This window comes from Scyliorhinus torazame, chromosome 2, assembly GCF_047496885.1.
Source record: "Scyliorhinus torazame isolate Kashiwa2021f chromosome 2, sScyTor2.1, whole genome shotgun sequence".
NCBI lineage: Eukaryota > Metazoa > Chordata > Chondrichthyes > Carcharhiniformes > Scyliorhinidae > Scyliorhinus > Scyliorhinus torazame.
This window is the reverse complement of record NC_092708.1, coordinates 194930242-194956013: the sequence shown is the minus strand read 5'-3', so window position 1 is coordinate 194956013 and position 25772 is coordinate 194930242. Positions and strand designations below refer to the sequence as shown.

Genomic DNA, 25772 nt, shown 5'->3' with positions numbered 1-25772 from the left:
TTCACAGTAACTTCATTGGAAGCCTACTTGTAACAAGCGATTTTCATTTCATTTCATTAGAGGCAGACTCCCTCATTGCATTTAAAAACACTTGGATACCAACATTTGGAATGTGCAATCAGGTTGGTAATCAACCCGTTTGGCCACATTGTGTGCACCTTCCCTGAGTGGGTCTTGAATCTGGCGCTTCTGGTACAAAGGTAGGGATATTACCACTGTGCCACAATACTTCCTCCTTGCTATAAACATTGATGAGGGATGAAAAAGTAGTTTAGTAAAAGCATTTGGGCACTGAAGCACGAATCATTCTGTTTAATGTTGAACTTCACAATAATTAGACCAGACATTAATCAGTGCTCAACTTGTCTCAAAACGGCCTGAACCTTCTGGTGACTGATGTTGGGGGTGTGTGTGGAGCTCGCGGCGGGTGCCAGGTACCACAGGGAGACCGTGTCCTGTCGGCCGTCGGGGTACGTCACGTAGGCGTATTGAGGGTTCGCGTGGAGGAGATGAACCCTCTCGACCAACTCCGATTTGTGCGTCCGCACATGCTTTCGGAGCAGGATGGGTCCCGGGGCTGCCAGCCAGGTCGCAAGTGACATTCCGGAGGAGGACTTCCTAGGGAAGACAAGGAGGCGTTCGTGAGGTGTTTGATTCGTTGTTGTACACAGCAGCGACCGGATGGAGTGGAGGGCGTCCGGGAGGACTTCCTGCCAGCGGGAAACTGGGAGGCTTCTGGACCGTAGGGCCAGCAGGACGGTCTTCCAGACTGTTCCGTTCTCCCTCTCTACCTGACCGTTCCCCCGGGGGTTGTAACTGTCGTCCTGCTCGAGGCGATGCCCTTGCTGAGCGGGAATTGACGCAGTTCGTCGCTCATGAAGGAGGACCCCCTATCGCTATGTATGTAGGCGGGGAAACCGAACAGTGTAAAGATGGTGCTGAGGGCTCTAATGACCGTGGCCGCGGTCATGTCGGGACAGGGGATGGCGAAAGAGAACCGGGAGTATTCGTCAATCACGTTCAGGAAGTACGTGTTGCGATCGGTGGAGGGGAGGGGGCCTTTGAAGTCCAAACTGAGGCGTTCAAAGGGACGGGAAGCCTTTATCAGGTGCGCTTTATCTGGCCGGTAGAAATGCGGCTTGCAGTCTGCGCAGGTTTGGCAGTTCCTGGTGGCGGTCCTGACCTCCTCGATGGAGTAGGGCAGGTTGCGGGTCTTTACGAAGTGAGAGAACCGAGTGACCCCCGGGTGGCAGAGATCCTCGTGGAGGGTTCGGAGACGGTCCACTTGTGCGTTGGCACGTGCCGCGGGATAGGGCATCAGAAGGCTCGTTCAGCTTTCCGGGACGATACAAGATCTCATAGTTATAGGTGGAGAGTTTGATCCTCCACCACAAGATTTTGTCGTTCTTGATCTTGCCCCGCTGTGCATTATCGAACATGAAGGCAATCGACCGGTGGTCAGTGAGGAGAGTGAATCTCCTACCGGTGCCAGGTAATGCCTCCAATGATGCACAGCTTCCACTATGGCCTGGGCCTCCTTTTCCACTGAGGAGTGGCGGATTTCTGAAGCGTGGAGGGTGCGTGAAAAGAAGGCCACGGGTCTGCCCGCTTGGTTGAGGGTTTCCGCCAGAGCTACGTCGGACGCGTCGCTCTCGACTTGGAAGGGGAGGGACTCGTCGATCGCGTACATCGTGGCCTTTGTGATATCTGCCTTGATGCGGCTGAAGGCTTGGCGGGCCTCTGTCGACAGGTGAAAAAACGTGGACTAGATTAGCGGACGGGCCTTGGCCGCGTAGTTGGGGACCCACTGGGCGTAATAAGAGAAAAAGCCCAGGCAGCGTTTCAGGGCTTTGGAGCAGTGGGGGAAGGGGAACTCCATGAGGGGGCGCATGCGTTCGGGGTCTGGGCCTATCACTCCATTTTGCACTACGTAGCCGAGGATGGCTAGACGGTCGGTGCTAAACACGCATTTCTCCCTGTTGTATGTGAGATTCAGGGCGTTCGCGGTCTGGAGGAATTTGCGGAGGTTGGCGTCGTGGTCCTGCTGGTCGTGGCCGCGGATGGTGACCTTGTCGAGGTATGGGGACGTGGCCCGCAAACCGTACCGGTCAACCATTCGGTCCATCTCCCATTGGAAGACCGCGACCCCGTTAGCGACGCCAGGGAATATAGCTGGCCTGGATTATGCCTTCCCTCAGCAGCCGCTGGAATTCTGACCGGATAAAAGATCAGTCCTGGGCGCTGTACCGTCTGCTCCTAGTGGCGACTGGTTTGCAATCCGGGGTGAGGTTCGCGAACAGGGAAGGTGGATCGACCTTGAGGGTCGCGAGGCTGCAGATAGTGAGTGGGGGTATAGGGCCGCCAAATTTAAACGTTAAAATCTGGAGGTTACACTGAAAATCCAATCCCAGGAGTGTGGCAGCGCAGAGGTGGGGAAGGACGTAAAGCCGGTAGTTCTTGAACTCCCTCCCCTGCACCTTGAGGTTCGCGATGCAGAACCCTTTTATCTCTACAGAGTGGGACCCTGCCGCCAGAAATTTTTTTTGATTACCCGGGTGGATCGGAAGGGAACAGCGTCTTACCGTATCGGGATGTATAAAACTCTCCGTGCTCCCATAGTCGATCAGGAAGGGAGTCTCGTACCCGTTTATAAATACTGTCGTTGTTGCTGTTTGGAGCGTTCGGGGCCGTGACTGGTCCAGGGTCACAGAAGCCAGTTGTAGTTGCTGCATCGGGGCGTTTTTTTCAGGCCCCGTGGGGCCGTCCATCCCGGGGTCCTTAGCCGTCAGCCAAGATGGCGGTGTCCACGGGTCGCACACAGTCGGGGGTGGACAAGGTGGCGCCGCCCATGGATCGGACGTTGCCAGAGGAGCACAAAATGGTGGCGCCCATCCCTCCCGCATGGAGTCCGGGACCCAAGATGGCAGCGCCCGTTGGCCGCACATGGATCGCTGGGGGGGGGTTGAGTTTGGGGTTCTCTCCCCGGAGATTGCGGCTACCCCCCGGGCCTGGCACACTGCTAAAAAGTGCCCTTTTTTTGCTGCACCCTTTACAGAGGGCCGAGCGGGCCGGGCAGCGCATTCGGGGGGGGGGGGGTTTCCTTTGCCCACAAAAGTAGCAGCGGAGTCCACCCCGGGTGATCTGCCGTTCTGGCAGCGCAGGTCTGCAGGGGGGGGGGTCCCAGGGGTTTGGTTGATGCGAGGGTCCACGGTGCCCAAGGGGCTGCCACGCGGTCGGGGACGTAGGCACAGGTGTTCTGCGATGCCACATCGAACAAGGCCGCGAGGGCCCGTGCCTCTTTGAAGCCTAGTGCGTCTCTTTCCAGCAATCACTGGCGAATTTGGGGTGAAAGCATAGCTGCCACGAACGCATCTCGGACCAGTAGCTCTGTGTGTTCGTTAGCCGAAACCGATGGGCAGTTGCAGTTTCTCCCCAGTATTAACAGCGCACTGTAGAATTCATCCGGCGATTCCCCGGGGATTTGCCGTCTCGTCGCGAGCTGGTGGCGTGCGTAGACCTGGTTGACGGGCCGAACGTAGATTCCTATCAGCATGGCGAGCGCCGCCTGGAGATCATCCTCGTCCTCTATGAGAGTGTAGATTTCCGGGCTCACCCTGGCATGTAGGATCTGCATTTTCTGGTCTTCTGTAGGTATGCCGGGGGCCGTTCGGAGGTATCCATGAAAACACGCTAACCTATGTTTAAAAGTGGCCGCTGAGTTTGCCGCGTGGGGGCTGATTCGCAGACACTCCGGAATGAGTCGTAGCTCCATGTCCTTTAAAGTTTGCGTAATAAATTGTAGCACAATCAATCACTCACGAGACGAGATGAGACGGAGTCGAACGATGGCTTTATTACGCAGACTTGTTCCCCAGCAGCACAGTTACAGAATGCGGCTGCTGGGAGAACCCGGGCTCTTATACTCCGCCTTACTGGGTGGAGCCAGCAGATGGCTCATCCGATCAGGACCCAGTGTCTATCCACCAATAGTCTCTCGGCATCACAGGGTACCTTAATACCCCTAATACATACCACCACACCTTCCAACAAACAAAAAACCTTTTGGTCCTTATTGGGTCAGCAGCAAAATACAAAGACCTAGTTTGTAACACTTTCTTGCAACTGATTTGATTGAACAAAGATTGGTTTCATCACTGCTGAATTAGCACATTCAGAATGTGTTGTTCTTCCCAGATGAGATGGAGGGTCCAGTAACATTATTCCTCAAATTTAACTGATGTTATCTTTCACATTTAGAAACAGCAATATCACTGAGATTATGGAGTCCTCAGACAAAAATGAAAGCAAATGCTGAAAGGACCTCTGGCACTGGGGTTGAAATAGGATTTATGTTGAGCTAAACAAAATATTTCTAGAACTTACAGGTATTCCATCAGTTTAAAAGAAAAAGTATGCTTGCCATCTAACCCTTTAGTCCAGCACTAGATGAGCTGCCCAGTCAGTGATCTCAGTCCTACATGTAAGGAAAAAACAGCAATAATTCAGAGATGCAGTCACATTAATATTTAAACAGGAAAAAAAATCAGGTCAAGACACGAAGACATTGAAAAGATTAGGAAGTCAAAAATGACAATGCTCAAGGTCTTCAATAATGCATCCATCAGAAGCATTATATTTAGAACTGTACATAAAGAACTTCAAATATCTTTTTGGTTGCCTGCACATTTTGAATCAAACTTTTCACCACTTCATTCCAAAGGCAAGCTCACCATACCATCTTTTTTTCCAGCTGGTCGTACTGGGGCTGGTTTAGCACAGGGCTAAATCGCTGGCTTTGAAAGCAGACCAAGGCAAGCCAGCAGCACGGTTCAATTCCCTTACCAGCCTCCCCGAACAGGCACCGGAATGTGGCGACTAGGGGCTTTTCACAGTAACTTCATTTGAAGTATCCTTGTGACAATAAGCGATTTTCATTCATTCAATGACAAGGTCACAAGATCATCAGTTCATTAGGAGGTTGGACTATTATTACAGAGCAGTGAGCAAAAGGTGTTCCAAGTACTCCCAGGAAGCGTTAAACAACCAAATGATACCCTAGCCAAAACAAGTCTCTGTATCTCTCCAAAGCCCAGACTGTATGGATTCCTCCCACATGTTTATCTAGGTGCCCATTTATTTATTTAGTCAGTCTCCATTTTACAATGCTTTGCCTTAACGTCAGGAGCCTGTAATCTTGTTTAGTGTCATGAATTTAATTTTAAAGTAATTTCACGACAGTCTAGGTAGTGCTGCCTCACTCAATCGGTGCCATTTTGAAGCAGGTTCTGCCACTCCCTTACCCAGCCTCCTAGCCAGGTTCACAGAGTGCCTTCATCAAGTCGAAGCTGCTCCTCTTGCCGTTCATCTGCAGAGCCCTCGCTCAAAGTGACGGTTCAAGGGGAAGGCAAGTGGGAGAGTCTGGAGAGGGAGGTTCAGCAAAAAAGAGAATCAGATGACACAAACATAGAGCGTTGACAGAGAGAGCGTAGGTTAGAACATGGGAGAGACCGCAGGTCGGAGAGTTAGCAGTGAGGACAAGAAAATAGCAGAGGCTGTGAGCCCAGAGTGTCAGCAGTGAGAGGAGAGAGATGGCCACAGAGTGGCAAAGAACCAGATGATCAAAGTTACGGGGGGGGGGGGGGGAGGAGAGATCAGATATTGCATCACACTGAAATCATGTGTATCGCCAATCTAGAAAATAAATTACAATTCTTTATTTAGAACACTTCTTTCCTTAGGCTGAACATTTTGAGAAGTTACAGCTCAACATGAGCATCCCAGCCCAGAATCAACCTAGTCAATTGAACGATTGTTGTAGACACGACGATTTGTAGGATTGTCTGGAATAAGATCAAAGAGATTGAAAAGTCTGTTTCAATCACATCGTCAACAAGATTGAAAAGTCTGTTTCAATTACATGTTCAACAAGTGAATCAAGCATGCATATTGTAACCATGCACGAAAGGTTTGTAAACATGAAGAATCATTGGACCAATAGATTATCTGGCAAACACAACAGGATATTGAGTGTACTTTCCTGCCAATTAATCAGCTATTCTTCTTCCATCCGCTGCAGGTAATTACGAAGCAACCACAACACAACTTGCAAGTACATCAATCTCAAGAAGCCAGGCCACTTTCGGTCCATCCTGCAAGGTCTCGATGTACCCAAATCAAATATTCTCCCAGACCCATGCTGTAAGTTAGGAATGTTCAAATTTTCTTTTGTCTTTGTGCATTATACAGAGATCAAACCGGATAGATACCAAGTTTAAATGCTTCCAATAATTTTACATACCTATCAAATCTCGGTTGTCAATTTTAGGATTTATTCAATGAGGCAGGAGCTCTGACCTTTGTAAATATCCAGGCCTCCAAAATTCAAACAGGATAAACCAGCAGGAAGTGAAGGTGAAAATTGAAATTACGTGTCTGAGAAGTATATTCCATGGGACTGGTATTTTTACAGCTTGGGGACCATTTTCCCAATCTAGAATTGTTCCGTTAAATGCCTCAACCTTTCAAATTTAAAATAGAGTCAATTAAACACTCACCAATTTTCCTAGCCTACAGTCTCTTCCTTTAAGTTTGAACAGAATTCATGTCACAGTTTCAAGAACTTGGTACAGTCCTACTTGTGCCTCCTGTCCAGAAGGCACTGATTCACATCGAGATATGTTCTATACTCACCTTAAGTGTTTCAACGCCTTGTAGAAATGGTCCTTTTTCATTGTGTGAAATATTATGCGAAGCAAGTGCCGGTGTAAGATTTCACAAAGATCTTAGCTTCACATAGCATTAACACACAAGATATTTTTTTAATTTGTTGAAAATTGTTTTTTTTTTTCCCTGCTTAGCCTGGAGGGGTATCAGAGAATGAAACAGACTGGACACCTCCACCACTGTCAAGCATACATTATAAGAAGCTCATGGATCATCATTTGACTGCCATATATCAACTTGAGAACGAAAGGAGGATATATGGCTTGGACCACAGAAGGAAATTAGTCATCGCAGATTGGACTGAAAATGCCTTTGGGGAAACATATGACGCAACACATTTTATCCAATGGGATAAAATGGAGGATGAATTAATCACGTTGCAAGGAGTTTATGACCTGACAGTACTTGTATCAAACCAAGAAATCACCAATGACTCAAGGAAGAGTCACTTTCCATCTTTGGCAAGTGAAAGACAAGTATAACATTGGATTACTTAACCTGAAATCAATCCCTCAGCACACATTTTTGATGATTTCTTACTGCAATTGATACTGCAAAGCCTGTTCTACGTGACAGTACTTACGGGAAAATAATTTGTCCTGGCAAAATATGAATTTGGTTTCATGTTCTCCAGGATTTCTTAATTTACCCATTGTCAACCTCAATACAAATTAGTAGAATTCTTATCTTAATATTAAATTGATATAGTTTGGAGGCAAAAATCAAGAAATTGGTTTGGCAGAAGCTCAAAAATTAACCACTTCTATTATGTTCTCTGTTGGAGTGTACAACTAGTTCTGTTACACACAAGTATTTCAACAAGCAAAACAGACAGCAAAACTGTGTCCTTCCTAGTTGAAAAGCTACTGTTCAAGAACACATTAGATGTTGCTTTTGAGAATCATTTTGGTCGAAGTAACCTAGTACTTTCATAGAATCTTACTCACAGGAGAGCGCCATTTGGCCCATCAAGAGCTGTCCAAGTTGGTCCCACACCCCAGCTTTTTCCTCATAACCACACAGATTTGTCCTCAAGTTCATGAATAATTTTTTTTTTTTTGAAAGCCCCTATGGAATCTGCTTCCATATTTGTGTTTTACACTAAACACCTTGTTAAAACATGGTGCCTGGGAGTCAGTAACTCAGCACAACAGCAATATAGGCAAAATCATGGGATCCTTTGACCCTCTTGACAAATATTGCTGAATGTAAACGGCTGCGCTATTTGGATCAAATACAACTGGCAGGACACGAATCAAATCAACTTATTCATTTGTACTTTTCTAAAAATGCAGACCTCCTACCATGTTAACTGGGAAGAGAGAAAGTGCAAACAAAACAGAACAACATGGTAAGTGATGGAGAGCGAATGACACACAAAAATAACAGTGTTATGTTCAAGTAAAGGCTACACATTCAAAGAAACTAACAGAGAAAAATACAGGAGTGTATAGAATTAATATCGTATCTATGTACTAATCTCGGACAGAAGAGCCTGTAGAAAGATTCTCTGCTGCTCATTTCTTTAATAGGGACATTTTCTTTTTGATAAATCTGCAATTCCACATTCCTCTAAAATGGTAACAGAAATTGCAATTTAGAGTTAAAAGATAGCGGACAAACAGGGAGACAAAGAAACCACTATGGAATATCAGGTCATTTAGTGCTACTCAGAGCTAAATATGTTGCATTATGAACAGAATCATGAGTGACTCAAGGATAATATGAATAGAATATTAATACTACTCAAAATTCCTGAAAGGGCGGTACAATGGGGCAGTGGTTAGCACTGCTGTCTCATGGCGCTTAAAACCCAGGTTCGATCCCGGTCCTGGCTCCCTGCCTGTGTGGAGTTTGCACATTCTCCCCGTGTCTGCGTGGGTCTCACCCCCACAACCCAAAGATGTGCAGGGTAGGAGGATTGGCCACCCTAAATTGTCCCTTAACTGGAAAAAAAGAATTGGGCATTTTAAATTTAAATAAATAAATAAGTCCTGAAAGTAATATCTAGCCAATATACAGAATCTAACACCAAAACCTAATCAAGTATTAATGTTGAAGGTTATTGACAAGATCATTGATGTACTTTAAACAGTTCTGGTTATAGTGATATACAACCCTGCAGAAAGCTTCGTGAAGAACAAAAGGAATTTTACCAACCATGAATGTGATGATTTATGAAGAAAAGTTAAGAAAGCTGATTGTCTGTAGCCCTGAAGCCCAAAGAAAACAAAATTAAGGAGGTGCAAAACAATTGTTGGAAATACATAAAATATTAAATAACACTTCAAAATAACTAGACATCAGGGCAGCACGGTAGCACAGTGGTTAGCATTGCTGCCTCATGGCGCTGAGGTCCCAGGTTCGATCCCGGCTCTGGGTCACTGTCCGTGTGGAGTTTGCACATTCTCCCCATGTTTGCGTGGGTTTCGCCCCCACAATCCAAAAAGATGTGCAGGGTAGGTGGATTGGTCACACTAAATTGCCCCTTAATTGGAAAAAATTAATTGGGTACTCTAAATTTATAAAAAAATTAAAAAAAATAACTAGACATCGTGTGGTTGAAGCACAGCTCAACAATTCAGTTCAGATCAGACATACTGAATCTTTTGTTAGTTGACATCATCCGTTAACCGAATGGGAGTGCGAGGGGAGCAAAAACCAACAACATTTGCGTTTTACCATTTGGATACTAAACAATGAATCAGCTGCTAAGAGGAGACATAGAGACTGAAGCAACTCATTTATCATGGATGGATGCCAATGGCCTGGAACTACAGGACCGAGTCGAGATTGAGCTGAAATCAGACATAGGAAGTCTGTTGTTTATTTTGGGTATCTCAACTTCTAAACAACTACCAAATTTTGTAGAAAGGAGAGATATCCTTGGATACCCTTCGGTAAACTTTAATCAAGGATCTGCAATAGCATTGCAGTTTGGCATGAATTAATATTTCCAAGGTTTTAGAAAAACCTCACAGATTTATTCATGGCATTTGTGATTATAGTACAGAAAATACTATTAATGCTTTTAGTTCCTGAGATGAGTCCCAATCTAAAAAGATAAGACTAACAGCCAAAGCCTGAAGTCCTCAGATCTTTCTGCCTTGCAACAGATATCAAGTTGAATTTGTCCCCAAGTACATTTGGCATTCAAGCCCACTACTCCCATTGTCAGTGGCAGATTCTATCAGTTATCAGATGAAGTATGATGCTAAAGCTACAGATACCCATTACCCAGGCTATCGTACAAGCTTACTGATTGTCCAAGAAAATCCAAAGTGTTAGCAACTTGTAAATACATGTAATAGGAACTGTAGATACATCTGCGTCATTGGGACATACTGAAGTTTATGGGCAATAAGTGAACTGAAAAGTAATTTAACAAACACAGAAATAATGGTCTGTTCTGAACATTAACTGAGTTTTGCTGCACAGTGTTATTTTTGAACTCCAGCATTCAAAATTTTAGGAAACATTTTGATTCTGTAAGACAGACATTATCAAACCCAACAGTTCAAAGCGGGTTCAAAAATTAAACTAAAGGAAGTTTTGAAAAAATGCAAACAGAGGAATTCCATTCAGATGATTTTATTATTTTGGTTTAATGCTGCAAGAATCCCAAGTTCTAGATCACTACCCAGCTTACTCAATGCTCCACTCCCTAATGGTTACAAAAATATTTAAGTGCTGGCAGCTATTAATGAATATTTCTTTTTTGGATAAAATGTGGATATCCTGAATATTTTAACAATTAACTAAGTGCGACAGCTCGCACATCCCACACTCAAGGCTTGCAGAATGTCAAAGCTTCAGGATGTTAAGTTTATAAATGGAAAATGTGCATGATACAACAACTTGCATTTAAATAGCATCTTTAATCAATAAAATAATGCAGGCCACTTAAAACGCATTTGTATTATCATAGAATTAACAGTGCAGAAGGAGGCCATTCGGTCCATCGAGTCTGCACCAGCCCTTGGAAAGAGCACCCTCCACCCTATCCCTGTAACCCAGCAACCCCACCCAACCTTTTTGGACACTAAGGGCAATTTAGCATGGCCAATCCACCTAACCTGAACATCTTTGGACTGTGGGAGGAAACCGGAGCACCCGGCGGAAACCCACGCAGACACGGGGAGAGCGTGCGGACGCCACAGACAAGTGACCAAGCCAGGTATCGAACCTGGGACACTGGAGCTGTGAAGAAACTGTGCGACCATGCAGCCCATTCTCTACATGTGGACTGAAAGTAGCTTCCTACCTCCATATTTTGACAAAAGAACATAAGAAGCAAAGAGGTCACACATCAGAGAAGGAAACGTTAACAAGGCAAGTATGCTGCTCCACCTTCCCTTTTCAAGGTCAAATGGGCAAAAATGTAATAGATTTTACAGGAGCCAAGGGCAGCGAGTCAAGGAGGACTCTATGTGCACCTTTGTGCCCATTAAATATTACAGTCTGAAACCCACTCATTTGCAAAGCATTCTGCAATGCGCAGTGCACCTCAAGTAAAATTAAATGGAATATTGTTTATAGTAGTCAGGCTGCATATAGTTTTTCTGGTTTAAGTGCTCGTGTAGAGAAGCATTCCTTTCAGTGTGAGACAAAGGGTGATAAATTTAAATGCACTTGTCAAACTTGTTAATATACTTTCATTCCACTTAAACCTCTTCAAACAGAACCAAGAGTTTAGTCTGCTCCAGTCAGAGGCTGTCTGATCATTTACTATAAATCATTTACTATAAATTTCAACTTTTACCCACTGTTACAATATAAATTAGTGAAAATTACAACCCTGTGATGGTTACGCTGTTATGGCAATAAAAGAGATGCTGAGCAATGTAGAGAGGGAGATGATTCAAAATCAAGTTCCTGGCTGTGCAATTGTTATGCACCAAGATTGAGCAATGGAAAAACGACCACGTTCTTCTTCACATCTTATCATCATCGAATGATATCCCCAACCAGAAAACAGAACAGAGAGGAAAAAGATGGAGCCAGATGCTCTCCATGTTGAGGTGCACAAATAACCACTTCAATCAAGTCAAGTATGAAAGGGAGGAAGAAACAAAATCAAAAGACAAGGGAACAGAAGAGCACAAAAGGAAAATTGTCTGATAAAGGTCGGGACTAAACAACAATTTAGAAACTTAAAACCAAACCAGACTGGTGCTAGTTCAATTCTGAGAATTATTATTGAAGGAAACATGGGCAACACAGGAATAGGGGATTATTCCTGTAATAAAAGCGTAACTGCAATGCGAGCTTAAGAGAGGAAAAACAGAACAAAAATCAAAATACAATTAGTTCTTCTATGAATTTGAAATGTTTCAAAAGCGCTCTCTGTAAATACAGCACATTACAAAAAAGGTACTGATACTTTTTTGTTTCTTGACTATACATTCGATTAATTGGTAAAACTATTCTTAATTCAGTGAGAAATTAGTACCTGTGGTTGGATCTTGCGACCCGAGCATGTTTGAAATCACAAGAAAGATTTGGCTCACTTTTAACAAGGCTGCAAACTTTGCCCCAAGAAAGTAACTGTGCTCAATTTTCCAAAGCAGCAGAAAATCACCGTTACCACAGATATGCAGAGACTTTTCAGTACCATCAGTTTTCTGCGGCACAGAAAAGGCCCTCCAGCCCATCGCGTCTGCACCGGTCAAAAACAACCTAACTATTCTAATCCCATTTTCCAACACTTGGTCCACAGCCTTGTATGCCTTGGCATCGCAAGTGCACATCCACATACTTCTTAAGTGTTGCTAGTCTCTAGTTCCACCACCCTTTCAGGCAGCGAGTTCCAGACTGCCCAGCACTCTCTGGGTGAAAATGTTTTTCCTCACATTCCTTCTGAACCTCCTGCCCTTACCTTAAATCTAAACCCCCTGCCCCCAGGTATTGATCCCTCCACCAAAAGGAAAAGTTTGTTACTCTCGTACTCTCGACTCAATCCATGCCCCTCGCAATTTTATATATCTCAATCATCCCCCCCCCTCCCCCCCATCAGTCTCCTCTGCTCAAGGAAAACAAACTCCAGTCTATCCAATCTCTTCATAAGTAAAATCTCCTAGCCCAGGCAACATCCTGGTAAATCTCCTCTGCACCCTATCAAGTGCTACCACATCCCTCCAACAATGTAGATTCCAGAACTGCACACAATACTCTAGCTGTGGCCTAACCAATGTTTTATACAGCTCCAGCATAGCCACCCTGTTCTTAAACTCTATGTCTCGGCTAATAAAGGCAGGTATACCATATACATGCCTTCTTAACCACTTTAGCTTCCCAGGGTCCTGCTGTTCATCATGTATTCCCTTGCTTTGTTTGTCCTGCTCAAATGCATCACCTCACACTTATCCAGAATGAATTCCATTTGCCACTGATCAGCCCATCTGACCAACCCTTTTACATCCTCCTCAAATCTAAAGCTATCCTCATCACTATTCACCACCCCACAAATTTTCATATCATCCACAAACTTACTAATCAACCCTCCTACATTCCTATCCAAATCATTTATATGAACGACAAATAGCAAGGGCACCAACACGGATCACTGCGGGACCGCACTGGACCCAGACTTTTAGAATATCACCCCTTGACCATCACCCTCTGCTTCCTGCCGCTCAGCCAATTCTGCATCCAATGTGCCATTTTCTTTGGATCCCTCTTACCTTCGCTATCAGTCTCGATGTAGGCTCTTTTCAAAGGTCTTGCTGAAGTCCAAGTAGACTACGTCAAATACATTGCTCTCATCTACATACCTGGTCACCTCTTCAAAAAATTCAATCAAGCTGGTCAGACATGACGTCCCTGAATAAAACCATGCTGATTGTTCTTGATTAATACCTGCCTCTCCAAATGCAGCTTAATACGGTGTCTCAAAATTGCTTCCAACAGTTTCCCACTACTGAGGTTAGACTGACTGGCCTGTAGTTTCCTGGTTTATCCCTTCCTCTCTTCTTGATCATTGGTACCACATTGGCTATGCTCCAGTCCTACAGCCCCTCTCCTGTGGAAAGATAGGAATTGAAAATGTTTGCCAGTGCCCCTGCCATTTCCTCCCTTGCCTCACACAACAGCCTGGATACATTTCATCTGGCCCTGGAACTTTTTCCACTTTTAGGCCTGCTCAACTACTTAGAACCTCCTTTCTATGTTAATTTCTTTAATTTTATCACAGTCCTTTTCCCTGATTTCTATAGCCACATCATCCCTCTCATTTGTGAACACGGAACACAAAATATTCAATTAGAACCCTACCTATGTCCTTGGGCTCCACACACAAATTACCAGTCGTCCAGAAGGGGTCCTTACTTCCCTTCCCCCCCCACCCCCCCCCCCCCCCCCACCCCGAGTCACCCATTTACCCTTAATGTACTTCAATTTAGGATTTCCCTTTATTTTGTCTGCCAGTGTCCTTTCATGTCCCTTTTTTGCTCTCCTAATTTCCTTTTAAAGTTCCTTCTTGCACATTCTATACTCCACTAGGACATCTGCTGTTTTGAGCCCTCAATATCTGCCATAATCCTCTCTTTTTCTCTTTATCCAATGCTGTACATCACTTGATATCCAGGGTTCAATGGTCTCATCCATTTTCTTTATTGGAACATGTTAGCCCTGCGCTTTTCTCATTTCCTTCTTGAATGCATCCCACTGTTGTCACAGATTTATTGAAAAGTGTCTGGCCAAATAATATCTGATCTTATTGAAATTGGCCATCCACCAGTTTAGAACGTTGATTTCAGGCCCATCATTATCCTTCTTCATAACAATCTTGAACCTAACAGAGTTATGATCCCTCTCTACAAAATGCTCCCTCCCCACTGATACTTCAACCACTTGCCCGGCTTCGTTACCTAAAATTAAGTCCAGGACCGCCCTCTCTCTTGTAGAGCTTTCTATGTACTAGCTTAAAAGGTTCACCTCAACTCATTTTAAGAATTCTGCTCCCTCTAAACCTTTCACACAATGATGACCCCAGTTAATGTTGAAATCACCCACTATTACCACCTTTACACTTCTCTGAAATTTGCCTACATATCTGCTCTTCTATTTCTTTCGGATTGTTAGGGGGCCCACAGAACACTCCCAGCAATGTGATTGCTCCTTGTTCGTTTTTAAGTTCTATCTTTTTGGTTTTTAAGTACTACCCACATGGCTTCTTTTGAAGAGCCTTCTAAAATATAATTACTGCTGTAATTGATTCCCGGATCAAAACTGCAATACCCCCTCCTCTTTTACCCCCTTCCCAGTCTCGCCTGAAGATTCTATATCCCTGAATTTTCAGCTGCCAATCCTGCCCCTCTCTCAACCGTATCTCAGTGACAGCAATTACATCATACCTCCGTGTTTTAATTTGTGCTCTCAACGTGTCGGACTTGCCGCCAGATATCTTGCATTAAAATAAATACCATCCAATCTTGCCAAACTCCCTTGTGACTTAACTGGCCTATAACTTTTATGCCTGCCTGATCACTTGCTGTCTCTTCTAATCTCTCAGGATCCCACCTCCTTGCTAAGTTAGTTTAAACCCTCCGCAGCAGCACTAGCAAACCTCCCTGCAAGGATGCTCGTCCCATTTTGGTTCAGGTGCAACCTGTCTGCCTTGTACAGGCCCAACTTTTGATTTCATTTGATTTGTCACATTTACTAGTATACAGTAAAAAGTATTGTTTCCTGCATGCTGTACAAACAATGCATACCGTACAGAGGCAGAGAGAAGAAGGTTAAGAGGTGACTTAATTGAGGCATACAAGATGATCAGAGGATTGGATAGGGTGGACAGTGAGAGCCTTTTTCCTCGGATGGTGATGTCTAGCACGAGGGGACATAGCTTTAAATTGAGGGGAGATAGATATAGGACAGATGTCAGAGGTAGGTTCTTTACTCGGAGAGTAGTAAGGGCGTGGAATGCCCTGCCTGCAACAGTAGTGGACTCGCCAACACTAAGGACATTCAAATGGTCATTGGATAGACATATGGACAATAAGGGAATAGTGTAGATTGATGGGCTTTAGAGTGGTTTCACAGGTCGGCGCAACATTGAGGGCCGAAGGGCCTGTACTGCGCTGTAATGTTCTATAGGGAAGGAAGGAGAGACTGCAGAATATAATTTGAGAGTTATAGCAATGTGGAGAGAAAAGATCAACTTAATATGAGGTAGGTCCATTCAACAATCTGATGGCAGTAGGGAAAAAGCTGTTCTTGAGTCGGTTTGTACGTGACCTCAAACTTTCGTATCTTTTTCCTGACGGAAGAAGGTGGAAGAGAGCATGTCCAGGGTGCGTGGGGTCCTTAATTATGCTGGCTGCCTTTCTGAGGCAGCGGGAATTATAGATAGAGTCAATGGATGGGAGGCTGGTGTGCGTGATGAACTGGGCTACATTCACGACCTTTTGTCATTTCCTGCAGTCTTGGGCAGAGCAGGCTCCATACCAAGCTGTGATACAACCAGAAAAAAATGCTTTCTATAGTGCATCTGTAGAAGTTGGTTAGGGTCGTAGCTGACATGCCAAATTTCCTTAGTCTTCTGAGAAAGTAGAGTTGTTGGTGGGCTTTCTTAACTATAGTGTCGGCATGGGAGGACCAGGACAGGCTGTTGGTGACCTGTACACCTAAAAACCTGAAGCTCTCGACCCTTTCTACTTCATTCCCATTGATGGAGACAGGGGCATGTTCTCCACTACGTTTCCTGAAGTCGATGACAATCTCCTTCATTTTGTTGACATTGAGGGAGAGATTATTGTCGTCCCGCCAGTTCACCAGATTCTCTATCTCATTCCCCTATCTCATTCAATTGTCCCGAATGTGATGAATGTAAGAAATTGGGATATATATATTGTATTATATAATAATAATCTTTCTTAATACCGCAATGAAGTTACTGTGAAAACCCTCTAGTCGCCACACTCCGGGACCTGTTTGAGTGCACAGAGGGAGAATTTAGAATGTCCAATTCACCTAACAAGGACTTGTGGGAGGAAATCAGAGCGCCCGGAGGAAAGCCACGCAGACACGGGGAGAACGTGCAGACCGGAATCCGCACAGTGACCCAAGCCGGGAATCGAACCCGGGTCCCTGGCGCTGTGAAGCAACATTGCTAACACTTCGCTACCGTGTTGTATATGTATCTGATGCAGCAATGCTTTTAAAAGCCTGGTTAGGGCATATATGTATATATCTGCTGCAGTAATTTTTTTAAACCCTGGTTTCACACTTCACTCCCCACACATTACATCCCAGCCAACAAAATGGCAGCAAGAAGAACGGTCCCAAGATTCACCGACGCCGAGCTGGAGACCTTCCTGGACACGGTGGAGGAGAGGCGGATAACCCTGTACCCCGGCCCGGGAAGGAGGCTGCCAGGCGCTGCCATCCGTAGTATCTGGGCACAGGTGGACGGCGGTCAGTGCCGTGGATATCACCGGCCGGACCGGCCAGGAGTGCCAGAAGGAACTGCACAACATTCTCAGGGCAGCCAGGGTGAGGAGGCAACGCTCTGTCCCTAGCACCAACCCCTGTCCCATGCACCCATAACACGCCCCCCTCACCGCGGCAACACCCCACCACCTGGCTCCCCAGATACCTAAAGCTCTTCCCCACCACCTTAAAAGGTAACTCCATCAGTCTTCTTTCATGCCCCCGCGGCCTGAATCACAAACACCTTGCTCCTTCCTATGTTTAACTTGTAGCCTGAAAACCGCCCAAATTCTTCCAGCATCTCCATAATTCCAGCCATTCCCCCCCCAATGTGTCTGTGATATAAAGCAGTAAATCGTCCGTGTAGAGCAAGACCCTGTGCTCCACCCCCCCCCCCCCCCCCCCCCCCCACCCCCCTCACTATCCCCCACCAAACATTCGATGACCTAAGGGCCATTGCCAGGGGCTCTATGGCCAGGGCAAACAGTAGTGGGGAGAGCGGGCCCGACAGAGACAAAAACATTCTGACCGGACGTGGTTGGTTCCATCATTCGCCACCAGAGCCTGATACAGCAACCGGGCCTAATCCACAAATCCCTGCCCAAACTCGAACCTGCCTAAAATATCCCATAGGTACTTCCACTCCACCCGGTCAAAGGCCTTTTCTGCATCCATAGCTACTACCACCTCAACCTCACGCCGGTCCGCTGGCATCATTATAACATTCAGGAGCCGTCTAATGTTGGATGTCAGGTGCCTGCCCTTCACAAATCCCGTCTGGTCTTCCCCGATTACCTCTGGGACACAATCCTCTATACGTGTGGCCAAGATCTTTGCCAGCAATTTAGCGTCTACGTTCAAAAGGGAAATCGGCCTGTACGATCCACAGCTCTCTGGGTCTTTGTCCCGCTTCAAGATGAGAGAGATCGATGCCTGTGATAGCATTTGGGGGAGCACTCCCAGCTCCTTAGACTCGTTAAAGGCCTTAACCAGGAGCGGTCCCAGTAACCCAGAATACTTTTTATAAAACTCCAGTGGGTATCCATCAGGTCCCGGGGCCTTACCCGATTGCATCGCCCCCAACCCGTTTATCACCTCCCCGAGCCCAATTGATCCCCTCAAGGCATTTCACCAGCTCATCTACCTTCGGGAACTCTAGTCTCTCCAAAAATTGCTTCATACCCTCCTCCCCGGCTGGGGGTTCCGACTCATACAGTCGACTATAGAATTCGCGAAACACATCATCTACCGCCCCCGGGTCCACCACCACCTTCCCCCTCATATCCTTTACTTTCCCAATTTCTCTCGCTGCCCACTGCTTCCTCAGCTGATGTGCTAACATCCTATTGGCTTTCTCCCCATATTCAGATATTGCCCCTTTCACCCTCCTCAACTGCCCTTCTGCCTTACCTGTGGAAAGGAGCCCAAATTCCATTTGGAGTCTCCAACGCTCCTTCAGGAGCTCATCTGGAGACTCCGCGTATCTCCTGTCCACCAGTAAGATTCCACCTACCAGCCTGTCCAACTCCACCCATTGTCTTCTCCCTGTGGGCCCAAATCAAAATAAATTCCCCTCTGATAACCGCCTTCAATGCTTCCCAAACCACCCTTGCCGCTGTCTCTCCCGTGTCATTGCCCTTTATGTACCCCCGAATGGCCTCCCTCACCCGCTCACAAATCTCATCCTCCACTAACAGCCCTACATCTAACCTCCATTGTGGATGCTGGGTCTTTCCTGTGCTTACTCATAGATCTATCCAGTGTGGAGTGTGGTCCGACACCACGATTGCTGAATACTCAGTGTCCTCCACTCCCGCTAACATCGTTTTGTCAAGTACGAAAAAGTCTATCCTGGAATATACCTTGTGGACATGGGAGTAGAATGAATACTCCTTCCACCTTGGCTTCCCAAATCTCCATGGATCTAACCCCCCATGCGCTCCATAAACCCCTGCAGTTCTTTCGCCATTGCTGATACTTTTCCCAACCTGGAACTCGACCGGTCTAGTCTCGGATCCAGAACCGCATTAAAATCCCGCCCCCCCCCCACCAGCCGGTGCGAGTCAAGGTCCGGAATCTTTCCGAGCACCCTCCTGACAAACACGACATCATCTCAGTTTGGACCGTATATATTGACCAACACCACTGCCATTCCCTCCAGCTTCCCGCTAACCATAATATATCAACCCCCTGGGTCTGCCTCTATCTTCTCCACCTCGAATGCCACCTTTTTATTAACCAGGATCGCCACCCCCCTTGTTTTAAAGTCCAATCCCAAATGGAACACTTGTCCGACCCATCCCTTCTTCAGTCTAACTTGGTCTCCCAGCATCAAGTGCGTCTCTTGCAACATGGCCACGTCCGCCTTCAGCTGTCTCAGGTGTGCGAACACACAGGCTCTTTTTTTTTTTTTTTTTTTTTTTTTTTTAAATTGTTATTATAAATTTAGAGTACCCAATTAATTTTTTCCAATTAAGGGGCAATTTAGCGTGGCCAATCCACATAGCCTGCACATCTTTGGGTTGTGGGTGAAACCCACGCAAACACGGGGAGAATGTGTAAACTCAACACGGACAGTGACCCAGAGCCAGGATCGAACCTGGGATCTCGGCGCCGTGAGGCAGCAGAGCTAACCCACTGCACCACCATGCTACCCTCACACGGGCTCTTTTGACCAGCCCATTCAGTCCACAAACATTCCACATAACCAGCCTGGTCAGGGGAGACACCTCCCCCTGTCGATCAGCCATGACCTTTCATAGGCCAGCCCTTAGCTCATGCCCCGCACCTCACCTGGCTCGCCCCTCGGCAGCTACCGTCATCTACTCTCCTCCTCCAACCCCCCTCCTCGTCAGTAGCCCCTCCTCCCCTTCTCTCCCCCCCCCCCATCACGTTAATCTTCAGCTCACCCCCCACTTTGCTTCCGTGAACTAGCCCTCACAGCTAGCTCCCACCCCCGACACCTAGCATCCTACCATCTGCTGGTTCACCTCCCCCTCACTCTTAGTATAAGTTCCCAAAACAATGGCACAAAGCACAAAAAACAAACAGTCCCTTCCAAGGTCCAAGCACAGAGGCCCACCCCTCCTCCCTTAACAAAATCTTATCCATTCCTACAGCTTCAAGCAGGACCAAATAGAAAAGCCCAGACAAAGAAAAAGGAATTATATATAATGTAAAAACTCAAACAGCTTTTCCAACATCGCAACTTAAATTACTGAGTTAAAAGACCAAGGTTTTCAAAGGGGCAAGGCATAACTTTCAACTCCATTCTCCACAGTCAAGGTTTAAGATCCAAAGTACAACTCCCGACCCTCATAGGTCACCCAAAGACGGGCCAGGTAAAGCAGACCAAACTTTATTTGCTTCCCGTACAAGGGCTGCCTTGACTTCATTAAAACTCGCCCTCCTCTTTGCGAGTTCTGCTCCCAAATCCTGGTACGCCTGGATCTCAGAATCTTCCCACATGCACCGTTTTGTTTGCCTGGCCCACCTCATGATGCGTTCCTTAATAAGGAACCGATGCAGCCGTACCACCATCGCCCTCGGGGGCTCATTCCCCTGGGGCTTAGGCATAAGCGCCCTACGGCGCATGGAACGAACCTTCCACTATCAGCTTCTCTCGCATCTTCCTCACATGTGCACCGGCATCCGATCCTTCCTTCCCCTCCAGCAGACCGACGATCCGGATATTCTGTCTCCGAGAACGGTTCTCCAGGTCCCCCACCTTCTCCAGCAGCCGTTTCTGTTGGTCCTGTAGCATCCCAATCTCCACTGCCATCGCAGTGGACTGCTACTCTCGTTCCACCGCCAGCTCCTCCAATTTCTGGATCACCTGTCCCTGGGTCGTCAATCTCTCCTCCACACGGTCGACCACCGCCCTGATTGAGTCCACCGCCCGGGCCAGGACCTCCGCACATTCCTTGCGATGATGAGTGAACTTCTCAGTCAAGAGGTCCAACTGGTCCATCGACCATTGAGCTGGTGAGGTCAAACCCAACCGCCATTGCCTCCTTCAAACTCTGGTCTTCGCTTCCAGCCAACTTTTGATTTCTCCTTTTTTGATTTTTCCTCGGGCGCAACTCCATAAACTAGGGGTCACCTCTTTGTTCTCTCGCTTTTGCACCCTCATTCTGGAAAATTCCTATGGAAATCCAGCTTAAAAGCCACAAAAACCGCCACCGGAAGTCCCATTCATCTTTGTGATTATTTCCTGTATCTGTGCATGACATAGTTGTACCTGGATCCATAAGTCCCTTTGGCCCTCCAGCTTTAGAAAGTTCCTGTTCTATCCTTTCATGTCCAAAATGGATGACTTCACATGTGACATTTATCAAAATCCATTTGTCACTCTTTTGCCCATTCACTTATCTCACCAATAATTCTTTGTAATGTCACGTATCCATCTACACTGTTTACACTATCAGCAAATTTGGATTTGTGGCCCTTCCCCTCCCCCTACCACCACCAAAGTCATTAATAAATACAATAAATTAATTTAAGTCATTCATAAATGGTATTAAATCACTGCTCCGAACTGCTCTCCCATGGCTGGGGTCACATCCTCCAATTTCCAGCAAATCACTGAAGGACGCCTTTCATATTAACCGTGCTACATAAATGCAAATGCCGTAAAGCGCTGCCTCATGATGGGATTATGATTACATGCTTCCTCAACTGGATCAGAATCAACCCATAACTTCTGAACAATGCCTGAAAGGATTTAGCAAAGGAATCGCAAACAAACATTCTTAATACAACTTCAAGATGAAGGGGGGAAAAAGCCTGCTCGCACTGATTTTAGGCTCTCAACCTTGAGAAGAAAATACCTGAATTGTAATAGATATAAACAACTTTCAAAGCTGGGACACAAACATTTCACTCAATACCAATGTGAGAAAAATTAGCTTTGCTGCACCAAGCAACATGTGTGTACATATTCCCATACAATCATGAAACATCTGGAGTCAATGTGAAAGCTGCTTCAAAGACAAACACAGGCTATCAAATGCCAACCACGCAAGGCCCAAATTATTTGTCCTGACATACGATCAATGGCAAATAAACAAGATTCTAGAGGCAAGTGCAGAATTATCTTATTAAATATGACATTTAATTCAAGCATTTCATACAACAAATTCAAGTGAACAGTTTGGTTTATGGTATTCTGCATAATGGAAGTTAAAGACGCCATGTTTGATACATGGAACCTATACAATGAAACACAAATGAAAGCTGATTACATCAGTTTGCATTCTATATAAATCAGTTTGTATTCTATGTAATCAGATTCAACAGAGAATTGTTTCGGTCATCACAGCACAATGGAATGGAACGCATACAAAAACGTCACAGGCCCTTTTCATCCTAGTTTATGGGATTTAATTCATTTAAAAAGCGGTTTCATAGAATTTACAGTGCAGAAGGTCGTCATTCGGCCCATTGAGTCTGCATCAACCCACTGGAAGAACACCCTATTTAGGCCCAAGCCTCCACCCTATCCCCGTAAATCAGTAACCCCACCTGACCTTTGGACACTAAGGGACAATTAATTAATAATGATCATGAAATGGCCTTAAAAATAATTTTTTTTACTGATTCCACGGATAATTTCCTGTATTTTGCAATGGCAGCAGACCAGTTTAACAAAAGAGAACTGCTTCAGTGTCCAAGGAGTCGCGAATGGTGTTGAAGGTTGTGTAATTTCAGTGAACATCCCTAATTCTGACTTTATGATGGCAGGAAAGACATTAATGAAGCAGCTGAAGATGGTTGGGGGAAGGACACTAACTGGAGTTAAGTCCTGCAGTGATGTCCTGCTGACTCGGAGAGAAAGTGCAAACTCCACACAGACAGAGACCCAAGATCGGAATCAAACCCGGGTCCCTGGCGCTGAGAGGCAGCAGTGCTAACTACTGTGCCATTGTGCCTCCAATGAATTAATGCCATCTTGGAGCTTTCCCACCACTGTTAGCATACAGAACCATGATTCCAGTCCAGCAAGTCTCTTCCTCTGCCTCCCAACCTGATCCCACTGGCCCAATAAAATTCAACCCAATGTGTGTGGATCCTAGAATCCAACTTCCAGCACCAAATAAGACCATAAGACACAGTAGCAGAATTAGGCCATTTGGCCCATTGAGTCTGCTCCACCATTCAATCGTGGCTGATGTATTTCTCATCCCCATTCTCCCACCTTCTCCCCATACTCCCTGATTCCCTTATTAATCAAGAACCTATCCATCTCTGTCGTAAAGACACTCAGTGATTTGGCCTCCACTGCCTTCTGCGGCAAAGAGTTCCCCAGGTTTACCACTCTCTGGCTGAAGAAACTCCTCTTCATCTCAGTTTCAAAGGATCTGAGGCTGTGGTCTTGGGTTCTAGTTTTTCCTACAAGTGGAAACATTCTCTCCACGTCCACTCTATCCAGGCCTCACAGTATCCTGTAAGTTTCAATAACATCCCCCCATATCCTTCTAAATGCCAATGAGTACAGGCGCAGAGTCTTCAACCGCTCAAATGCTAATATAAAGGAACCAGAGGTTAAGTACACTTGGCCACTGACATTAAGAAACTGAGGAAGCAACATGAAACCTTGGTTCCTAATTCAAACAGAGATCATTCGGCATAATATTTGAACATGGAAATGTTGCCCAAAACTGATGTCTTGCAACAGCTTGCAATATGGGCTTGTCACTGGATTGCTGGTTTCCTCTGCGACTGGAGCTGGAACAATAATGACATGCATTGAAAAGTTTCAATTCAACATTCAAATATTTCTGTATCTAACTAATTAAGTGCAAGTGTCAAGAATTGAAAGTCAATAGTCAGTGCTCAACTTCCCAATCAATATTGAAGGCAGACTGCACGAGGGAAAAAGTTTAGGTGGATCATTTTTTCATACTGGTACCATGGTAATAGCATATTCCCAGCCAGCCACACTATGTAGAGCCAGAGAATGGCGGGTTTGGAGCCGGATCGCATGTCATATGCGATTAGATTGAGATATGAAGCATTGTGGGAAGAGGCCAGTGTGGACCATAAGGACACAGGCCCACTGGGATGACAAGCTTGCTTCTATGTTGTAATGCTTTTATGCAAATCCCTTCTGGCATTTCCCCAAATAGATACCAAAACCTGAAAATAAAAACCCATAGGTTTATCCCTTTGTCTCGTATATGTTAGTGGTTTCATAATTTGGACCAATTCAGGGCCATAATAAGATAATCATCTGCAGGAATATTAAGAGAAAATGATTTACCCAAAGCATGGTAACTTGCTGCCACACAGAGCAGTTGAGGAGAAGAGCATAGATTCATTTGAGGCAAAACTGGATTAGTTAATGAGGGAGAGACGAATAAAAGGATAGGAATAGACTCGAGTGGAGCATAAACACTAGCTTGGCACTTCCAATGACACCTGCAAAAGTGGTACACATTTGTAGGCCTCATCTGTGACTCATTATTCTCGAGGCTGAATTTCAAAATATTAAAGTTTCGATGGATTTTCTGTGAAACAAAATCTGGACTCTGGTTGTCCTGCTACTCTCCCCAGCTCCTACAAATAAATTATACTAAATGACAGACGCTCAGACTGAAAGATTATTGAAATCTCCATCAAAGAAATTCGACTGATAAAATTTGATTTCTGCTGCTAATATCTCGTGTTTTTCTGGTTCACCCCAAGGAAGAGCTGGTTCAGCTACCAAACCCACGGCACCTTCCAACTTAAAAACAGCTTCTATAGTTACTGACCAGTCAGCACATGGGATTCATGGTGATCATACCCAGGCAGATTGAACAATTCCACTGCCTGTGTTGAATCACAGAACTACTGATAGGCAGCAAAATCTCAGCAGCTCAGAAAATATCTCAGGGAAATAATTTTCCAAAGGGAGATTTTCAGAAAAATACAAATTGATGCAGAGCAATAAAAATAAAATGGCTTCTCTGAAGTACATGAGTGCGGCCCTCAACCGGGACCTTGGATTCACGTCGCATTACATTCCCCCCCCCCCCCCCCCCCCCCCACCCCCCCCCCCCCCCCCCCCCCCCCCCCCCCCCCACCATCTGGCCTGGGCTTGCGAAATCCTACCAACTGTCCTGGCTTGAGACAATTCACACCTCTTTAACCTGGGGTTACCCCTATCTCTGGCTCTGTAAAGACTTAATTACCTGCAAATGCTCGCATTCAAAGTATTGTCTGGCATCTTCGACTTTGTCTATATAAATGTTTCTGGAACATACCTCTTCATTCACCTGCTGAAGGAGCAGTGCTCCGAAAGCTAGTGATGTGAAACAAACCTGTTGGACTTTAACCTGGTGTTGTAAGACTTCTTACTGTGCTAACCCCAGTTCAATGCCGCATCTCCACATCATCTTCTTTTGGGTTGTGGAAGTGAGTCCTCAGTGCCGTGAGGGTAAATTGACCTTTTATACAAAACTGCTTGTGACAAATTTTCACTTCAAGCATGTATTGTTTTTGTTTATTGCATAGTCCACAAGCATCTGGTAAAGAACCAAATCTGTCTGGTAGATGAAAGCAGAGGAATACTTCTCACATCTGTAGAACACAATCAACACAGGAGCCTCAGCTGTGTGCAGTAAATTGATGGACTG

General features: G+C 45.6%; 1 protein-coding gene across 6 annotated transcripts in view; it reads right to left on the bottom strand.

Annotated features, from left to right (window-relative positions):
* Positions 1-25772, bottom strand: part of LOC140394858 (double-stranded RNA-specific editase 1-like) — a 424458-nt gene that overhangs the window by 277964 nt on the left and 120722 nt on the right. The window contains exon 2 of one of the 6 annotated variants that reach the window (XM_072482056.1): positions 4429-4474. The exons of the other annotated variants lie outside the window; for them this stretch is intronic. The gene's annotated coding sequence lies outside the window, so the exon portion shown is untranslated. The remainder of the gene's footprint in view (positions 1-4428; positions 4475-25772) is intronic. 6 annotated transcript variants of the gene reach the window in all.